The sequence below is a fragment of the Cetorhinus maximus genome, chromosome 11, assembly GCF_964194155.1.
Source record: "Cetorhinus maximus chromosome 11, sCetMax3.hap1.1, whole genome shotgun sequence".
Taxonomy (NCBI): domain Eukaryota; kingdom Metazoa; phylum Chordata; class Chondrichthyes; order Lamniformes; family Cetorhinidae; genus Cetorhinus; species Cetorhinus maximus.
The window spans coordinates 105,729,332-105,748,740 of record NC_135889.1 but is presented as its reverse complement, the minus strand read 5'-3'; the positions used below and the strand labels follow the sequence as shown (position 1 = coordinate 105,748,740).

At 46.4% G+C, this 19,409-nt stretch overlaps 1 long non-coding RNA gene across 1 annotated transcript; it reads left to right on the top strand.

Moving 5' to 3' along the window:
* The first annotated feature begins 5,640 nt into the window (after window positions 1-5,640).
* On the top strand, window positions 5,641-18,653 carry LOC144686309 (uncharacterized). Its single transcript, XR_013577897.1, has 2 exons — window positions 5,641-5,823; window positions 17,342-18,653. It is a non-coding gene; the product is annotated as an uncharacterized LOC144686309 (long non-coding RNA).
* Window positions 18,654-19,409: the final 756 nt, after the last annotated feature.

Genomic DNA, 19,409 nt, shown 5'->3' with positions numbered 1-19,409 from the left:
GCCCAAGACACTCAACCTCACTGTTAACCACCCGGCCAATCTTTGTGTCATACGCAAACTTACTAATCCTACCCCCCCACATAGTCATCTATGTCGTTTATATAAATGACAAATAATAGGGGATCCAGCACAGATCCCTGTGGTACGCCACTGGACACTGGCTTCCAGTCACTGTCATCACCCTTTGCCTCCTACAACTAAGACAATTTTGAATCCACCTTATCAAATTACCCTGCATCCCATATACATTTTCCTTCTTTATAAGTCTCCCATGTGGGACCTTGTCAAAGGCTTTGCTGAAATCCATATAAACTACATCAACTACACTACCCTCATCTACACACCTGGTCACCTCCTCAAAAAATTCAATCAAATTTGTTATGCATGACCTCCCTTTGACAAAGTCATGCTGACTATCCCTGATCAAACCTTGCCTATCCAAGCAGAGATAGATACTCTCCTTCAGAACTTTCTCCAATAGTTTCCCAACCACCGACGTGAGACTCACTGGCCTGTAGTTCCATGGCTTATCTCTACAACCTTTCTTAAATAGCGGAACCACATTAGCTGTTCTCCAGTCCTCTGGCACCTCCCCCGTGGCCAGAGAGGGATTAAAAATTTGGGTCAGAGCCCATGTGATCTCCTCCCTTGCCTCCCTCAGCAGTCTGGGACACAAATCATCCGGACCTGGAGATTTGCCCACTTTTAAGCCTGCCAACACCTCCAATACCTTGTCACTCCCTATATCAATTTGCTTAAGAACCTTGCAGTCTCTCTCCCCGAGTTTGATACCTTCATCCTCATTCTCTTGGGTGAAGACGGACGTGAAATATTCATTCAACACTCTAGCGATGTCCTCTGGTTCCACCCATAGATTTCCCCATTGGGCCCTACTTTTTCCCTGGTTGTCCTCTTCCCATTGATATAATTATAGAATATCTTGGGATTTTCCCTACTTTTACCAGCCAGAGCTTTCTCATAGCCCCTCTTTGTCTCTCTTAATTGCTTTCTTAAGCTCCACTCTGCACTGTCTGTACTCAACTAGTGCCTCTGCTGATTTGCTCCCTTGTACCTGCTAAAAGCCTCTCTTTTCCTTCTCATCGTAACCTGAATATCTCTGGTCATCCATGGTTCTCTGGGCTTATTACTCCTTCCTATCACCCTAGAGGGAACATATTGAGCCTGTGCCCTCCCCATTTCCTTTTTGAATGCCCCCCACTGCTCCTCTGTAGATTTCCCCACAAGTAACTGTTCCCAGTCTACCTTGGCCAGATCCTGCCTTATTTTACTAAAATCCACTCTCCCCCAATCCAAAGCACTTTTTTTTGCAACTTGTCAACTGGGAGAAACTATTCCCATTGGTGGAAGGGTCGAGAACCAGAGGATACTGATTGAAGGTGATAGGCAAAAGAACCGGAGGTGAGAACATCACGAGGCTTTGCCAACTTATTGTTGAAAGTGCGACTTTTCAACTTTCAACTGACTAAAAATTTTGCAATTTGAAATGAGACAGAACAAACTACTTAAAAATGCAAGGTCAGCTTCCAAGGTAAAGGTGAGAAACAAACAAATCACCATCAGGAGAATGTTTTTTTTTCATGTGCGTAGGTGTCGCTGGCTGGGCCAGCATTTATTGCCCATCCCTAATTGCCCTTGAAAAGGTGGTGGTGAGCCACTTCTTGAACTGCTGCAGTCCATGTGGTGTAGGTGCACCCACAGTGCTGTTACGGAGGGAGTTCCAGGATTTTGACCCAGCGACAGTGAAGAAACGGCGATATATTTCCAAGTCAGGATGGCCTGTGGCTTGGAGGGGAACTTGCAGGTGATGATGTTCCCATGCCTCTGCTGGCCTTGTTCTAGGTGGGTTTGGAAGGTGAAAAACCAACGAACCTAGGTGATTGGTGCAGTGCATCTGGTAGATGGTATACACTGCTCCAAAGTGCAGTAGGTAAGATGGAGGGAGTGGATATTGGAGATGGTGGATCGGGTGCCAATCAAGAGGGGTGTTTTGTCTTGAATGGTGTTGAGATGCTTGACTGTTGTTGGGGCGGCACTCATCCAGGCAAGTGGAGAGTATTCCATCACATTCCCGATTTGTGACTTGTAGATGGTGGACAGGCTTTGGGGAGTCAGGAGATGAGTTCTCACCACAGAATTCCCAGCCTCTAACCTGCTCTTGTATCCACAGTATTTATATGGCTGGTCCAGTTCAGTTTCTGGTCAATTATAAGCCCCAGGATGTTGGTAGTGATGGTAATGGTAATGCCATTGAGATGGTTGGATTCTCTCCTATTGGAGATGGTCATTGCCTGGTACTTGTGTGGCGTGAGTGTTACTTGCCACTTGTCAGCCCAAGCCTGGATATTGTCTTGCTCTTGCTGCATTTGGACATGGACTGCTTCAGTATCTGAGGAGTCACGAATGGTGCTGAACATTGTGCAATCATCAGCGAACATCCCCACTTCTGACCTTATGATGGAGGAATGGTCATTTATGAGGCAGCTAAAGATGGTTGGCATCGCTCACTATCCTGAGGAACTCCTACAGTGATGTCATGGAGCTGAGATGATTGACCTCCAACCACCACAACCATCTTCCTTTGTGCTAAGTATGACTCCAAACAGTGGAGAGTTTGCCCCTGATTCCCAGGTTTGTTCAGATTCCTTGATGCCACACTCAGCCAAACTGGGCCTTGATATCAAGGGCAGTCCCTCTCACCTCACCTCTTGAGTTCAGCACTTCTGTCCATGATTGAACTGAGTCTTTGACGAGGTCAGGAGCTGAGTAACCTTGACGGAACCCAAACTGAGTGTCAGTGAGCAGGATATTGCTGAGCAAGTGCCACTTGATAGCACTGTCAACAATCCCTTCCATCACTTTGCTGATAATTGAAACTAGACTTACGAAACACTAATTGGCCAAGCTTGGTTTGTCCTGCTTTTTGTGCACAGGACATACCTGGGCAATTTTTCACATTGCCGGGTTGATGCCAGCGTTGTAGCTGTACTGGAACAGTTTTGGCTAGGGCACAGCTAGTCCTGGGGCACAAATCTTCGGTACATTTATGGAACCTCCTCCTCCAGTTAGTTGTTTAATTTGCCACTACCATTCACGACTGCACGTGGCAGGACCGCAGAGCTTAGATTCGATCCATTGATTGTGGGATCGCTTAGCTCTGTCTATCACTTGCTGCTTCCGCAGTTTGGTAAGCAAGTGGTCCTGTGTTGTAGCTTCACCGGTTGATACTTCATTTTTAGGTATGTCTGGTGCTGCTTCTGGCATGTCCTCCTGCACTCTTCATTGTACCAGCGTCGATCCCCTGGTTTGATGGTAAAGGTAAATTGGAGAATATGCTGGACCATGAGGTTACAGATTGTGGTCAAGTACAATTCTGCTGCTGCTGAGGACCCACAAAGCCTCATGGATGCCTAGTTTTGAATTGCTAGATCTGTTTGAAATCAACCCCATTTAGCACCGTGATAGTGCTGCACAACACGTTGGAGGGTTGTCTCATTGTGAAAGTGGGGCTTCATCTCTAGGACAACTGTACGGTTGTCTCTCCTACCAATGCTGCCGTGGACAGATGCATCTGCAGCAGGCAGGTTGGTGAGGATGAGGTCAAGCATGTTTTCCCGTCTTGTTGGTTCCCTCCCCACCTGCTGCAGACACAGTCTGGCAGTTATGTTATTTAGCACTCTACCAGCTCCAACAGTAGTCGTGCTACCGAGACACTCCTTGTGATGAACATTGAAATCCCCACCCAGCTACCATCAGTGTTTCCTCCAAGTGATTTTCAACATGGAGGAGTACTGATTTATCAGCTGAGGGGGGACAGTAGGTGATAATCAGCAGGAGGTTTTCTTGTCCATGTTTGACCTGATGCCATGAGACTTCATGGGGTTCAGAGTGGATGTTGAGAACTCCCAGAGCAACTCCCTCCCGACTGTGTACCACTGTGCTACCACCTCTGGAATGGTGATGGTGGTGTCTGGGACATTGTCTGTAAGGTATGATTCTATGCGTATGACTATGTCAAGCTGTTGCTCGACTAAGCTGTGGGACAATTTTGGCATAAGCCCCAGGTTTTAGTGAAGAGGATTTTGCAGGGTCGACAGGGGTGGGGTTGCCATTGTCGTTTACGGTGCCTAAGTTGATGCTGGTTGTCCGCTCACGTTTCATTTCTTTTTGTGGACTTTGTAGCGGTTTTGACAAAACTGAGTGGCTTGCTAGGCCATTTAAACAGGTTAGGACTTTATTCCTTGGCGCGTAGAAGAATGAGGGGAGATTTGATAGAAGTTTACAAAATTATGAGGGGTATAGACAGAGTAAATGTGAGTAGGCTCTTTCCACTTAGATTAGGAGAGATAAACACGAAAGGCATGGCTTTAGGGTGAAAGGGGAAAGGTTTAGGGGGAACATTAGAGGGAACTTCTTCACTCAGAGAGTGGTGGGAGTCTGGAACGAGCTACCATCTGACGTGGTAAATGCGGGCTCACTCTTAAGTTTTAAGAATAAATTAGATAGATACCTGGATGGGAGAGGTCTGGAGGGTTATGTACTGGGTGCAGGTCAATGGGACTAGCGGAATAATATTTCAGCACAGACTAGAAGGGCCGAATGGCCTGTTTTTCTGTGCTGTAGTGTTCTATGGTTCTATTTCAGAGTCAGCCACATTGCAATGGCTCTAGAGTCACATGTAGGCCAGACCAGGTAAGGATAGTAGATTTTCTTCCCTAAAGGACATTAGTGAACCAGATGTGTTTTTACATCAATCGACAATGGTTTCATGGTTACTATTACCGAGACTAGCTTTTTATTTCCAGATTTATTAACTGAATTTAAGTTCCACCAGCTGCCTTGGTGGTATTTGAGCCCATGTGCCCAGAGCACTAGCCTGGGCCTCTGGATTACTAGTCCAGTGATATTACCACTACACCACTGCTTATCTCCCACCACCCCACACCCTCCCCACCGGCCCTTCCCCAATGTGAAGAGAAAGACATTTCCTATAATTCATCACTGTCTAAGGAAGAGGCATTAAAATGCAAAGTGCTGGATATTGAAACAATGACTACCGCAGACAGACCCACCCAAAACTCCTTGGAAATATACAAAACAAAAATAAAAATACCTGGAAAAACTCAGCAGGTCTGGCAGCATCTGCGGAGAGGAACACAATTAACGTTTCGAGTCCGTATGACTCTTCAACAGAACTAAGGAAAAATAGAAGAGAGATGAAATATAAGCTGGTTTAAGAGGGGGGGGGGGACAAGCAGAGCTGGATAGAGAGCCAGCGATAGGAAATATACAATGTGTTAAGTATAAAGGCCAGGCTGTAGACACTGCAGAGAGATTGCAAGAAAGTCATCAGCAGAGGAAACAGGCTGAAAGCTGATCTCTCTCTCTCTTTTGGGACAAGTGTACTCCTTGGTTCAGAAGACAACCTTAAGCGAACCGAAATTTCATAATAATTGCAATATCCTCTACATCTGACCGCATTCACAAAACAAGCTAATCCAAATCAGCCATAATGTTTACAAACCAATGCCTCAAGGACAATCGAAGGTCACATAACCATTTATTATTTTAACATTTTTTTATTGGACTCTAACTTCCCTTTTTTCTGATACCCGCGTGTGTTTGTGTGTGTTTGTGTGTGTGTGACGTCATGGGCAGAATTTTCCTGTTGGCGTGCAGGGGAGGGCCAATGCACGGCCACCTTTAATTAACAGGCCACTTAAGGCCCTTGAGGCGCCAATCGACGGTGAGTTTTCGGCACCTGTGCAATCTTCGGGTCGGCGTATGGGCGCAACGAGCAGGCAGGTAGGACACATTTGTAGAAACCTCATCCATGGGCGGTGTAAGAGGGCTTCAGTGAGGTCGTGAGTGTGCTCTGTCAAATATTGATGTTTCAAAGTTACTAATACTTGCCTGTGTGATCTGCAATACTTCAAAACGCATACCAGCTGCTTGGTCTGAACTCACAATCTTCAGGTCAGCACTCTGCAGTAAGGAATCTCTTTTGGGCCTGCATGTTTCAGGAAGCCTTCCCTTATCCTGGGAATGGGAGCTGAACTCTCCACTTGAGGCACCTCCTCTGAGGTGGAAGGAAGGGCTAGAAGGGGGAGGAGGCCAGGAGTGCACGTTCAGCCTCCAGGGGAGTCCAAGGTGGAAGGAGCTGCAGAAAAAGCCACTATCCTGCAGCCAGGGTATATAGGCGGCGAAGCAGCGACTTCAATATGTCTGAGGTGCAGTGCCAAAGGAGGCTCCATCTCTCAAGGGAGACAGTCAACTATATCTGTCAGATGATAGGGCCTGAGATCTTCGCGAACTGTGTGGGTGGACACCCCATGCCAGCGACTCTGAAGGTCACAGCTGCCCTCAACTTCCATGCCTCTGGCTCCTTCCAGGGGTCGGTGAGTGATCATCACAGTGTCTCCCAATCAGCTGTCCACACTTGTGTCAAGTAGCTTACAGATGCTCTGTTCAGGCGTGCATTGACCTTCATCCACTACCGTTGGGACCAGGCAAGCCAGACACTGCGAGCTGGAGGCTTCACACTCATTGCTGGCTTCCCCCGTGTCCAGGGTGCAATAGACTGTACACATGTGGCCATCAAGGCACCAGCAGGTGAGCCCGGTGCCTTCATCAACAGGAAGGGCTTCCACTCCATGAACGTGCAGATAGTGTGTGATCACAGGATGCTGATTCTACAAGTCTGTGCAAGGTACCCAGGCAGCTCCCACAATGCCTACATCCTCAGACACTCCCAGGTGCCGGGGCTCTTCAGTGCTCCAGCCCGGCTTGATGGATGGCTGCTGGGTGACAAGGGCTATCCCCTCAGAAGGTGGCTCATGACGCCTCTCCGCCATCCAAGAACAGAAGCTGAGCAGCAGTACAATAGGAGCCACGCCTCCACAAGGGCTGTGGTGGAGAGAACCATCGGTCTTCTCAAGATGCACTTCTGATGCCTGGACGGTTCAGGTGGCACACTCCAGTGCCCCCCAGATCGTGTGTCGGTGATAGTGGTTGCATGCTGCGCTCTCCACAATCTTGCGCTGGAAAGGGGGACATAGTGGACAATGAAGACGTTGACGCAGTGGCTGCAGCTGCACACGATGAGTCCAGCAGTGAGTCCGAGGATGAGCGCGCACAGGGAAATGCTGAGGGGTTAGACACTGATCCGGGCATGCTCCAGGGAGGCAGGGACACCCGGGAGGCTATAATCCAACCTTCAGCTAGCACACCACATATGGACCTCCAGGACAAGCCCGGGCTGCAGGTTCCATACTTGATACCTGAGTGCAAAATCTGCCTGGATAGGAACATTAACTGAGGGCCTTGTTAATAAAGCTGAATATCCCACAAATCACTGATAACATTATTGGAAGCCATCCACCTGCAGAAGAAAAGAGGCACCCTCAGCCATGGTGACACGACTGAATTTAACGGTATAACAAAAGGGACTTAAGAAAACAAAATGACAAAAGTGTTAAACATCACACCAACTCATAAAGACCTCATTGCGGCCAACACAAAAGCACCAGTGATAAACCCGTGGTGTGCCTAAGGTGCCTTATGTTTACATTTTCAGGTGCTACGTCTTGGTTCTGACCCCTCGCTGGGAGCGGTGTCTGAGACAGCCTGCTGTCTCTGCTGTCCTGTTGGCCTCGATGACCTTGGCGGTTGTCCTCTGGCCCGTGGAGCTTGTGCTGGCCCCGTCTGGGAGGGAGCTGCCAGTTCCACAGCTGGCATCTCCCCAGTCGTCGCAGCCTCATCGGATGCAATGGTCACTGGTAGAGGGGCAGAGGAGCTGCTGCCCTCATCCGGAGCGCACTGAGAGGAGCCCGCAGAGACAACAGGCAGCTGTTGCGCTGACATGAAATCGCTTTGGACCTCCCTGCTCACCGTGGATGGATGGGCACTGAGCTGGGAAACTTGGTGCCTAGACCATCTCCCACATTAGCAATGACCAGCTGAGGTCAATGCCAATGTGAAGGCTTGCTTGTCCAAATGCATCCGCAAAAAGCCCTAATGGGTCTCCTGGAGGAGCCTCTCCACAAGAGTCGTCACTCTCTCCATGGAGGACGCATGGCGCTTGGACAGGAGGCTTATTGCTTCGGCAATAGTCTGCATAGAGTCCTCCACCATGGACACCAAGCCAAGCATAGCCTCATCTCCCCCAGATGCTCCCACACACCCGGCCGCATTTCCTGCGTTTGCTGCATCGTGGACGACTCCAGAGGCACATCATCAGGCACTGACTGAGCATGTGCCTGGTCCCCTGTAGTCCTCCAACCGCTGGCGGCATGGGCACTCTCTGTCTCTGTCAGCTGCTCCAGCGACTGTGAAGTGCCCGCACCGCTGTGCCCCGGGACACTACCAATGTTCTAATTCCCACCGAGGTGCTAGTATCTGCGCTGGTGCCTGCCTGGCAGAGATGGTGTGACGCTGGTGAGACTTCAGGGCCCTCAGGTGTGAGAGGAGGCCTCTGCTGCTCCTCCTCCTGGCCCTGCTCCGCTGATGCTGAAAGGAAGAACAATGACATTGGATCAGTTAATGTGGAGACAATGTCAATGTGCATCCCTGTCCCCCGGATCATTATGCGCTCATCCTTCCATAAGCAATGGTCAAGCCATGTTACAAACTTCAATCACTGAACATTCATCACTGCCATGGCTGCTGGGAGAACAATGGTGACCTCACTGCTGGGCAAACATACCTGCCCCTGGCACCCCAGCCTCACTGACATCGGTGGACCTGGGTGCATGGTGCCTCTCCAAATCTAGGGCCTCCTCCTCAAAGCAGCTGAGAATCACTAACTGTGCCAGCCCACCGCCAGTCCTCACCCGCTCGGCTGCATCATGTGCCTTCTTCTCCTGAAAAGGAGAGAAGAGCATCGATTAGTGCTAATTGTACCTGGACTCTCTTCATGGACGACCCACCCCAACCAGAGTGAGACATTGCAGGGCTCCAGTGTCTTCTCACCCCGCTGCTGCCGAACACTCACACAAAGATGCTACGCCTGTTCCCCACCCTTCCCCCCACCCCCTTGGCCAAATGCTGCCAACATCACATTAGGCACCACACAGTCTAACCTTCCATAGCAAGGGGGCACAAACACATGGCGCGCAGAGGACAGCAGATCGATCAGTGCCAATGCCACCTTGAAGCTCCCCTCCCAGTATGTCATCACCCTGACTTTGACATGTCCTGGAGTTCCAGCACTGCGTCCAGGTGCAGCTCCTCCAGGTTGCCCCCATAAAATTATAGTGGGTCTCAGTGTACCACATGCTATGGAGGCAGAACTCATCTCTTCAACACCCTCTAAGGGTGACCTCGGCATGGGCAACATGTGCTGGCCCCCCCAGCGAAGGACACATGCTGTCAATGATTCAATGCAGTCACTGCACTCAGACTGGGGGGGGAAGCCTACCTGCTGGGTTAAGTGACAAATGCCAACATGGTACTCACCCTTCCTGAGTGCAACAGGTCATTGAAGCGCTTGCAACACTGGATTCAGGTGCACCGCACCACGTCACAGGAGCTCACCACCTCCGCAACCTCCTCCCAGGCGCGTTTGGTCATTTGGGGTGTCCTCCACCTCCCGTCCTGGGGTACCGGGACTTCCCGCCGTGCTGCCACCTCCTCGAGGAGGGCAGCAAGGTAATCATCGGAAAAACGAGGGGCACAGCGCATCCCGCCCTACCCTCCTGACTGGCCTGCTTACCAGCGGCGCTCTGGGGAGCCCTTCCGCTGGCCATGATTCGGAGCCTTTGAAAGGCTGTAGCAACTTTTTAAAACAGGGCCACCATTGGACCTGATGGCCATTGCAGTGCAGTCCCATCGCCGCCTGCCCACTCCTGCTGTCCTCGGGAGCCGCGATTCACACTGGGCAGGCTTTAATTGGCCCGCCCGCATAAAATGGCAGCACGGTCGCTGGCGGCGATCGGGTCCATGCCCGCCTGTGCCCACTCCCGCATCACCTGCTCAACAGGCAGAAAGTCCTGCCCCATGTTTTTATTATTTTTTCTCTCGGGCTTAGTGGTTAATAAATTAGCTCTTTCTTTAACTCAAGAAAACCTTGTTTGATTGGCTCCTTATTGCTCACAGTTTAAACAGTTAAACACATTTGGATTCGGAAAAGTCATATCCTCGTGAAAAAGAAACTTAAAACTTTTGTTGCAACCAACTGAGAAGGCTGAATAGAGGGAAGCCAGTTCATCCCTTCTCACCTGGTCGTGACAAGGGGAAAAGCCTTTTCATGCAGTGAATGGTTAGGATCTAGGATGCACTGCCTGAGATTCAATCATGAGTTTGAAAATGGAATTGGATAATTATTTGAAGAGAAAAGGTTTTCAGGGCTGTAGGGAATAGGCAGGGGGGAGTGAGACTAATTGAGTTGCTCTCGCAGAGAGCCAGCATGGGCATGATGGGCCAAATGGCCTCCGTCTGTTTTATGACCATTTTATGATTCTATGATTCTATCAGGAAGAGGGGGAGTAATGGGCCAAGGAAGTGGCCAAGATAGCAAAGAAGAGGACAATTAAATAGTTAACGCACTGTGGGGATAGGGGAGGGTTGAACTGTGGAGGTAAGGTGGCAACTTCCTACCAGAGAGCAGCCAGGAGCTGGAGTTTCTGGTAGTCAGGAGGCTAGTCAGCAACCAAGATGCGATCATAGTGTGACAAGGGTACCCAGTGGCTTCATGCAAATCATAACTCTGCCCATCGACTCCACAAACTTTGTGGGGGGGCGGGTGTGATGATTGGGATTAGAACCTGAGGTATATTGGGCCGTGGTGTATCATGAATGCTGACAGGAACATATCAATCCAAATTAACCTCAAGGTCTGAAGGGTATCATGTTGCTTTCACTGCACAGAGAAAATTGCCTTAAACGCTTGTGTCTAGAGCTTTCAGTCAAAGTATGTCATAGCTAAAGGGGTAATGATAAAGATTTGTTTAGGTGGGAAATTTTTAAAATGTGTGAAGTCTATGTTAGCACAAACAAGCTTGGAATATAAGAGCCTGAAATTCCAGGGGGGTTTTCCTGCTCTCCTAGAATTTCAGCTGGAGTCTTTCAGAATCCCCAGTGAAACAATACAAGTGGGAGAAGCCCAAAGAATCCCAGGGCTCAATTAGGCTGTTCATGTATTCAGCTGAAGGTAAATGGACCAGGCGGTTGTTCACTTCTCATTGACTGGTTTATCAATGGAAAATTGGACAGGCCACAGATGAATATCAAAATAAAGATCAGGGATCTCTTTAACTGGTGCAAAGAATGGTACTGAGGCAAAGTAACTTGACTGTAGATGTTTATAAACAGAGAAAGTCGATCGTCAGGAAAGTTGACAGTAAACAAGGGCCAGGATTTTCCAGCCCTGTCACTGGTGGGACCCACTGCGTGGGATGTGGCAGGCCAGTGGAAAGTCCGCTGACTTTTGGCGGGACCGGATGATCCCGATGGTGGGCGGGCCCGGAAAATCCCGCCCTAGGTTGTGTTGTGACTGGGAACAGTTGTCTGGTTACTAAGGGCAGCAAGAGGAGGCAGGGTAAAAACTTTTCCCCCCAAGTGTAAATTCGATGGAGGTTTCCTTAATATTTAATTGGTGGTTATCCCAATGAAGAGTTAAAATGTCCCCCTAGATTGAGGGCCAATGGGGAGACATAATGCTTTGGTAATTTTGAGTTCATGGACTTATTTGCAGAATGAATTGGCAGATTTGAAAATGAAACTTGTCAGGCCAATCTAAAACACAAAAGAGGTGAGCCAGTCACTAGGGATCTTGTTATGTTATTATTAATCTCATTGTAACGTGAGCGATTTGGAGGCTGAAAAGAAGAATGAGTTAACAGTGAGGAAGACTATGCAAAGTTTGTTTTCAGAGTAAGGTTGGAAGCGAAAGTCTCTATATTAGACATAGGCTGGGATTTTCCAGCCCTGCCCACTGCCGGGATTTTCCAGTCCCACCAAGAGGACTTTTGGTTGGCCTGGAGCATCCCCCCCAAGGCAGGTCCTGCCATGCACGGGACAGGAAAATCCCAACCTATTTCTAATGGATGATGAGCTCCTTTAAGATAGCACCAAATTCTAATGCCTTTTAAATTCTTTATTGTTAAAGAATTATTGGTTTTTGTACCATTATATATATAGGCATGATTATTGATTGACCTGTAAAACATAGAAGCTGGCTTTCTTTGTTCTGAATTAGCTATAGAGCTTTGGTGTTAAATTTCTCAGCGCAATGGAGATGGTGTTGGAAGTGGAGTGTTGGCAACATAGGGGGGACTTGGGTCGGGATCACCAGGAGAGGTAAGCGCTTCGAGGCAGCTCTGAGAACACAAGGGTGCTTCAAATTGGAAGCTCCCCTAGAAGCTAAAAAAAAAATGATATCTTAAGAAGGCGCATCTGATTGGAAGGGAACCTATTTTACTTTTTTGCAGCGGTTTGATACAACTGAGTTAATTGCTGGGCCATTTTAGAGGGCAATCAACCAAATTGCTGTGGGTCTGGAGTTACAGGTAGGCCAGATCAGGTAAGGATGACAGATTTCCTTCCCTGAAGGATATTAGTGAACCAGGTGGGTTTTTCCAACAATCTGGTAGTTGCACAATCATTGATACTGAGGCTAGCTTTATATTTCAGATTTATTAACTAATACATTTATATTCCCTCAGCTGCCATGGTGGGATTTGGAGCGTTAGTCCAGGCCTATGGATTACTAGTCTATTGCCACTTTGCTATCATTCCTCCAGAGTGTCTTGAAGGAAGAAAGAGAAGTAGGGAGAGTGAGAGATTTAGGGAGGGAATTTCAAAGCTTAGGGCCTAGGCAACTGATGGCATGGTCACTAACAGTGGGTGAACTAAAATCAGGGATTCAGAACAGGTCAAATCAAATAAGTGCAGGGTTTTGAGGGGCTGGTTGAGATTACAGAGACAGGGAGAGGCGAGACCATGAAGAGATTTGAAAACAAGGATGAGAATTTTAAAATCAAGGCATTTGTTGACTGGGTGCCCATGTAGGTCAACAATCACAAGATTGATAAGGGAAAGGGAATTGGTGCAAGTAAGGACATAGGCAGCAGAGTTTTAGATAATCTCAAAATTACAGAGAATTACAGAATGTAGGAGGCCAGGTAGGAATATATGGGAAAAGCCAGGTTTGATGGGTGATGCTAATCTTTGACCCTCTTTACCTAATTCTAGAATGTGTGAAGGTTTTCCAAATGGGCAGGACAGGCCATGCACCTAAAATAGTTTGGCCAATGCTAGCGTAATGAGGTGCAATAAGGAAAAGGAGCAGGAGCGGGCCTTATGGCACCTCAAGTCTGCTCCCCCATGCAATAAGATCATGACTGATCTTCTAACTCAACTACTCGCCCTATCGCTGTATCCCTGATTCTTTTAATATCCAAACATCTGTCAATCTGAGTGATCGCCATGGCAGAGCATCCACAACTCTCTGGGATAGAAAACTCCGAAGACTCACAACCCTCTGAATTATGAAATTTCTCCTTTTCTCAGTCCTAAATGACCAACCCCTTAGCCTGAGACTTAGCCCCTGGTTTAATTTAGATTCTACAGCCAGGGGAAAACTGCAACCTCTGCATCTAGAAGGACAACGGCAACAGGCACATAGGAACACCGTCCACCACCACTTGAAAATTCCTCTCCATGTCACATTCCATCCTGACTTGGAAATATTTTGTTCACTGTCACTGAGTCAAAATCTTGGAACTCCCTTCCTAACAGCAATTGGACTCTAATGGCACAAGAAAGTGGCTCACCACCACCTCCTTAAGGATGGATGGGCAGTAAATTCTGGCCTTGTCAGTGATGCTTGCATCCCATGAACAACAGAAAAACAAAACCTTCCTCTCAGCATCTAGACTGTCAAGCCCTTTAAGAATCTTACATACATTTCACCATGTTTGGAGTAGAGGACATACTAAATCAGTCTCCCAAAGTCCTAGGAAGGTGTTAAAAGTATCAGATTGGAAACAGTTATGCCATAAGCCGTCCATTTATCTCTAAGATGAATGAAAGTTAGAGTCAAGAATAACTAACCAGCATTTCCCCCAGATGCAAGGGTGTTTTATATTGACATGGGGAAGAGTGCAGAGAAAACCATTTTTGAGATCAGGTTATAGGCTTCCCTACAAATCAATGAATATCACAAAAGAGAGCAGTTTTGTGTGGTCAGCAGAAAGAAGAGCTGCTTGGTCTTGTGAACTATCACAGCTCGATGAGGGAAGGAAACAGTCTCTTGTTGAGGAGATGCATCCCACCACCATCTAAGAATTCCTGTATTTTTTTGTCCTGCATGGCCTGAGAGGGAGAATCATTGGAACGGGCTTTATAGCTGGTAGTGGATTTAGGAAACTCTCCAGAAACTAATGGAAGTTCCTGGAGGCAGTCATTTGAAGTTACTTCTCGGCAAAATGGGGAAACATAAACCCATCGGGAGAGGGAGCAACTATGGACTGTTTGCTATAAGGACTGTATTTCTGTGAAGAGTGCAAGATGTGGTAAGTATAAAAGGGGAATGTTCCTTTCTGTAATTTAAAGTATAAGTGACCTTATACTTTACATCTCCTGATTGGGCCTTGCAAAAATAGTGTTTAATTAATCATGTTTTTAGTCATATGTTACAGTAAACATCTCAAAATTTGAAATATTGACGTGTTGTTCTTTCAGCTATTAACCAGAAGTTCCAACTTCTTTTAGAAAGTTATTGGTCTCCACAGGGGTCACAGCAATTAAGATCACCTCTCATTCATAAAAGCCTATTCTACTCATAGGACAGCCCTGAATCAAAGGAATCAACCTATTGAACATTCTTTGTACCCCCTCTAAGGCAAGTAGTCTCCTAGCTCAATTTCCAGCAGCTACATCCATTAGGTGCCCAAATGTAGGGTCACTCCAAGAGGTTGGGGTGTGCAAATTCTATTGGATGCCACCCCAGATCAGAGCTTCTGATAATGGGCCAACAATGAGCTGGAGGATCCCCAGTGTAAGTGGGATTCTTCCTGTTTATTTCCCACCACATCTACAGGCTTTGAGGTCAGTGGCCTGAACTGTGCTTGCATTTTTGTTCCCCAAATCAAGGCCCTATCAGGAAATGGACCTGCACCAGGGCTGTTAATGACCCTGGATATGAAAACAGATCACAGAGAGGCCTTGACACGCACAGAGCACTTAAGAAATATTGAGTCTATCTAGAGCTCAAATGCAATGAAATCAACAAAATGAAATGGAACAGCAACAAATTGGCTTTGCTGTTGCCTGTACATTTCCAAAATTAACAATTTAGTTGCTTATTGTGAAGCAGATCAATTTTGTTTCAGAGAATTGCAATCTGTGACTGAAGTCCTCCACCGTGTATTCAATTTAGATTCACTCAAAGCAGGATTTAAAGGTTTTTGTAATCTGGCAACGGACCAAATTGGTTCTGGAATTAATGTCCCTGAGGAAGATCACAAGGAACAACATGTGTAAATACTGAAGCAAAAGTGAATCAGATGAGTTATTATCCTGGTGTCAGGGTTTATAAGCAAAAGGATAAAATTACCTTCATTATATTGAGAAGAAAACAGTGTGCAATTGTGCTAAAACTGAGCAAGGAGAGGTGAGAGATGGAGATAATAGCTCCAGACATGGAAACGATTTCCATGAATGCCACCACTCTATTTGTGGAAACGAAAGTTAAAGCAGTTTGGATTTTTCTGCCAAACGGTCATTCCAAGTTGTTGAGCTAGGTTATGCTGACATTGCTTCGATGTCATTGCCACATTGGGCGGAATCTTAAGCACTTTGTGGGGTCAGGACTATTTCTGAATCCTGACCCCACACTTGCTCTCAGCGCACACGCCTGGGAGATCTTCCAGAGGCAGCCAATTAAGAGGCTGTCTCTGTGAGCACTGTCCAAGTAAGGAAGGTGGGTGGTTTCCTGAAGCTGCAGGCCCAATCAGAGGATCTTCTGCCTCAGAAGGATGCAAGCCCCACCGGCAGAGCTAGGAACTGCCTTTGCTGAATAGGGACTGTGAGGGTGCCTCCATCTTAAGGTGCCCTCTGAAGAGGTTTGAATTAAAAAATAAAAGGCTGGCCACTGCTACCAGGCCACACCTGTGGAGGTAGCGGCTCCTTCATGGGATGCCGAAAAACCATAGTTATAGCCCGCTGATCTGTGCTGTCCTGATGGGAGAGGGGGGGTTGGGGGTTTGTTGCGGGGGGTGGGGGGGGGGGGGGGCGGGGGGGCGGGGTGGCAGGGTGTAGAACAGAAGGCCCATGGTTCCTGCCCCCCAACCTCCACCTCCTCCACCCATCCAACTAGCTGCTGGGAAGCCACCTCCAGCTCTTGCCTCAGCGGGAGGTCCATCCGTCGTTGTGAAGATCCCAGTGACGTGGCCAATCAGCCCGCAGATGGGCACTTAATTATTCAAATTTCCTGCCCACTGTTGCCAGGCTGGGTGGCCACAAGGTGGTCCAGATGTCAGGCCCATGACCTGACACCCTCATATCTAAATTTCCCCCTGGCCAGCCTTCAAGCTCACCTCCACTGGAACGGGATGATTCAACCTGTCATATGCCATATATATGTGAAACTTTCATGTTGATCATTGATCTTTTTCAAATGGCAGCGGATTAGTAGTTGCCAATTTGATTCGATAGCAGGAGTTCCAAAATTTCCAATGTCCTCAATTGTATGGAAAATTGGTACTTTCGGAAAATCTGAAGACCTATGACAGTTGTTAGGGTTGCCATTTCCATTTAAAAAAAATATTTAAACATATCAACTCATCTCATCAACAGATTTTGTATCTTACAGCAGTTATCAATGCTGTTGAGCGACACTTAAAAATTGTGTTTCATTGCATTTACATCTTGTGATCTAGAAGGAGGTGTTGCTTTAAATTTCCTATACAAGGCCATTCCAATCTGGCACCCTGTCATAACTCTGGTACAGCATCATCAAAAGCACCAGAAATACCTTCTAATTAGCTCATGACTGTGGGTGGAAGTTTGTGTCTGCAGGTTTCACTCTAGAGCAGTAATGTGGTAGGCAGGTTACCTAAATTTTGTGACACTGTATTGGTATGTAACAAAATAACTGGAATTTTTAGAGTCTAAGGAACAAGGAAAGCTCTGTTAATCCTGCTCCAAGCATTCATGGTCAATTTTTTCCAGTCATAACTTAGTCGTCCATATATCTCTGCATTACATTGGGACTGAAGAGATTTACAATATTCCTGTCACTGTTTAAATTACTGTCGCATAGTTGAAATTATGGCTTTTTTGCTCTTATAAAACCTTTATTTTCCCCTTCTTTCTTTTTCAGGTCTCCTCCATCACGCAACATTATCCCACTGAGTGACAAGCTGCTACTAATTCTCTGCCTCCAGGTGCCAGGAGGTGCATGGAAGTGCTATACAATGATTTTCCCTCTGATTTTCCCTCCCTTCCTGTGAGAAGCAGTGTGGCCTAATTCACTGCCTCTCCTGATTGCACAGTGAAGACAGTGGAACAGAGAGAATTACAGGTGAACACCCACGTACCAATTTCTCTGTGATGATGCAGCCTGTTAGAGCCTTAATTGGCACTGAGAAAATCCATGAAAGAATGATTTTAGGAGAATGTAAAGAATCAGTTATTTCATTTTTTTCAAAGCTGTGAAAGAATTGTAAACCTAATATAGCAACATCAGATACAAGCAGAAGCATTGATTCTTTGCACATGGACTCATCTGGCTGCCTTCAGGCTCTGTGTTGACCTCCATTTAAGTTTACTTAATTATTAGCATGTCGTTCTTGTTATAATGCGCTTTTCATTTACCAGACTTTTTTGATCATATCTAGAACAATTGTATCGATGTTTGTATAGAGTCAGCCTGTGAAAGGTTCAATGCAAAACCAGATCATGGGGAAGTGGAAAGTGGAAGTCTGACACTGACAGGATTTATTTCTGAGAATTTATAACTGAACTTTCCCAATTTGAGCAATTATATATGCCAAAAGATGTCATCGGTTCAGTTTTGGAATTTTCAATTCTTTTCCAGTTATTTTTAAATGGGACTGTGACATTAGGTGAAAACTATGAATAGAAAATAACTTTTGTATTATTTGCTTGGAAAACTTAGAGCCAACTATAGCTCCTGTTCACCTCTGCTAACCACCTCCTCTGATCTCTCTGCCCTGCACTTTTCATCCTCATCTTTGATTCCACATGGAAGGAGTTTGAGCTCTGTTTCATAAATTAAATCTCATCTGCTTTCCTGCCTTTGCCCACCATGGATACAAGCTCATAATGACATCCACAGTTTGAGTCGCCTCCTGTGCAAAGTTCCAGAGTCATTGTCTCTGTGCTTATTTAGCTCCAGTGTACATTACTGAACTAATGTCACGAGAGTTGCACTCAATTTCAACTCCCTGCACAAACTTTTCCCCATCTGGTTTACATCACCTGCTCCAGCAATCCATCCCATTATCCACCTTTCATTCCTCATCCCAGGATTAATGCTTGTGCTGCCTTCTCCAATCCACCCATTATGCGCACTCGTTCAACTGTTCTTAATATCACAAATAGTGTCTGATAATGCTTCTGCTAAGAGCCCTGGGGCATTTTACTACATTAAAGGTGCTATGCAAATGCAAGTTGTTGTTGGTGATATAAACGATTCAGGTCAATAATTTTGGGTCATCACTTAAAATCAACATTGGTCATTTGCAATCACACCCTAATTTACAATTTAACTGCTTTCCTCTATTCATTTCCTCACTATTTCTTTTCAATATACTTGCTTTAGATGAGCTAATTATTTTTTTAATTAACATAATCTGTATACTTTTCACCCTACACATAATCAATGTGACAATGAAGATAAAAAAGCCAATCTACAGAGTAGTTACCCTTTAATCATATGGCCTCCATGTTTGCTATTTATGCATTTCTCTCTTAAGGATTTGACTGAAGCCTTTATACTCGATGCCATCCACAACAATGTAAAAAGAAGGTATTCAAATGTAAGGAAGAAAGTTAGGGATTGCTAATCACATGTCTGACAGTAAATGTGCAACCATTTTCTTGATGTTGCATTCATGTGGATAAGATTCTATAGGCCCAGGAATAGACATGGGCACTGCCATTTAATGGGTCACATATGGTATTGGGCTTTGGGGGGACATGTACAATATGGTAAATTGAAATTACAGCCCTAGGATCCTGCTGAATGATCAAGATACAAATCAGTTTACTAAACTGTGCAAATGTCCTGTATGGAAGCAACGAGCATGATGATTTGAATCGATGCCAAGATTTCTGAGTTCTTTGGTAGATTAGCATCTCTTTTGTATACAGCACATAATATGAAGTGCCCAAAGGTCCAATTTGATGATCTTTTCAAGTATTTT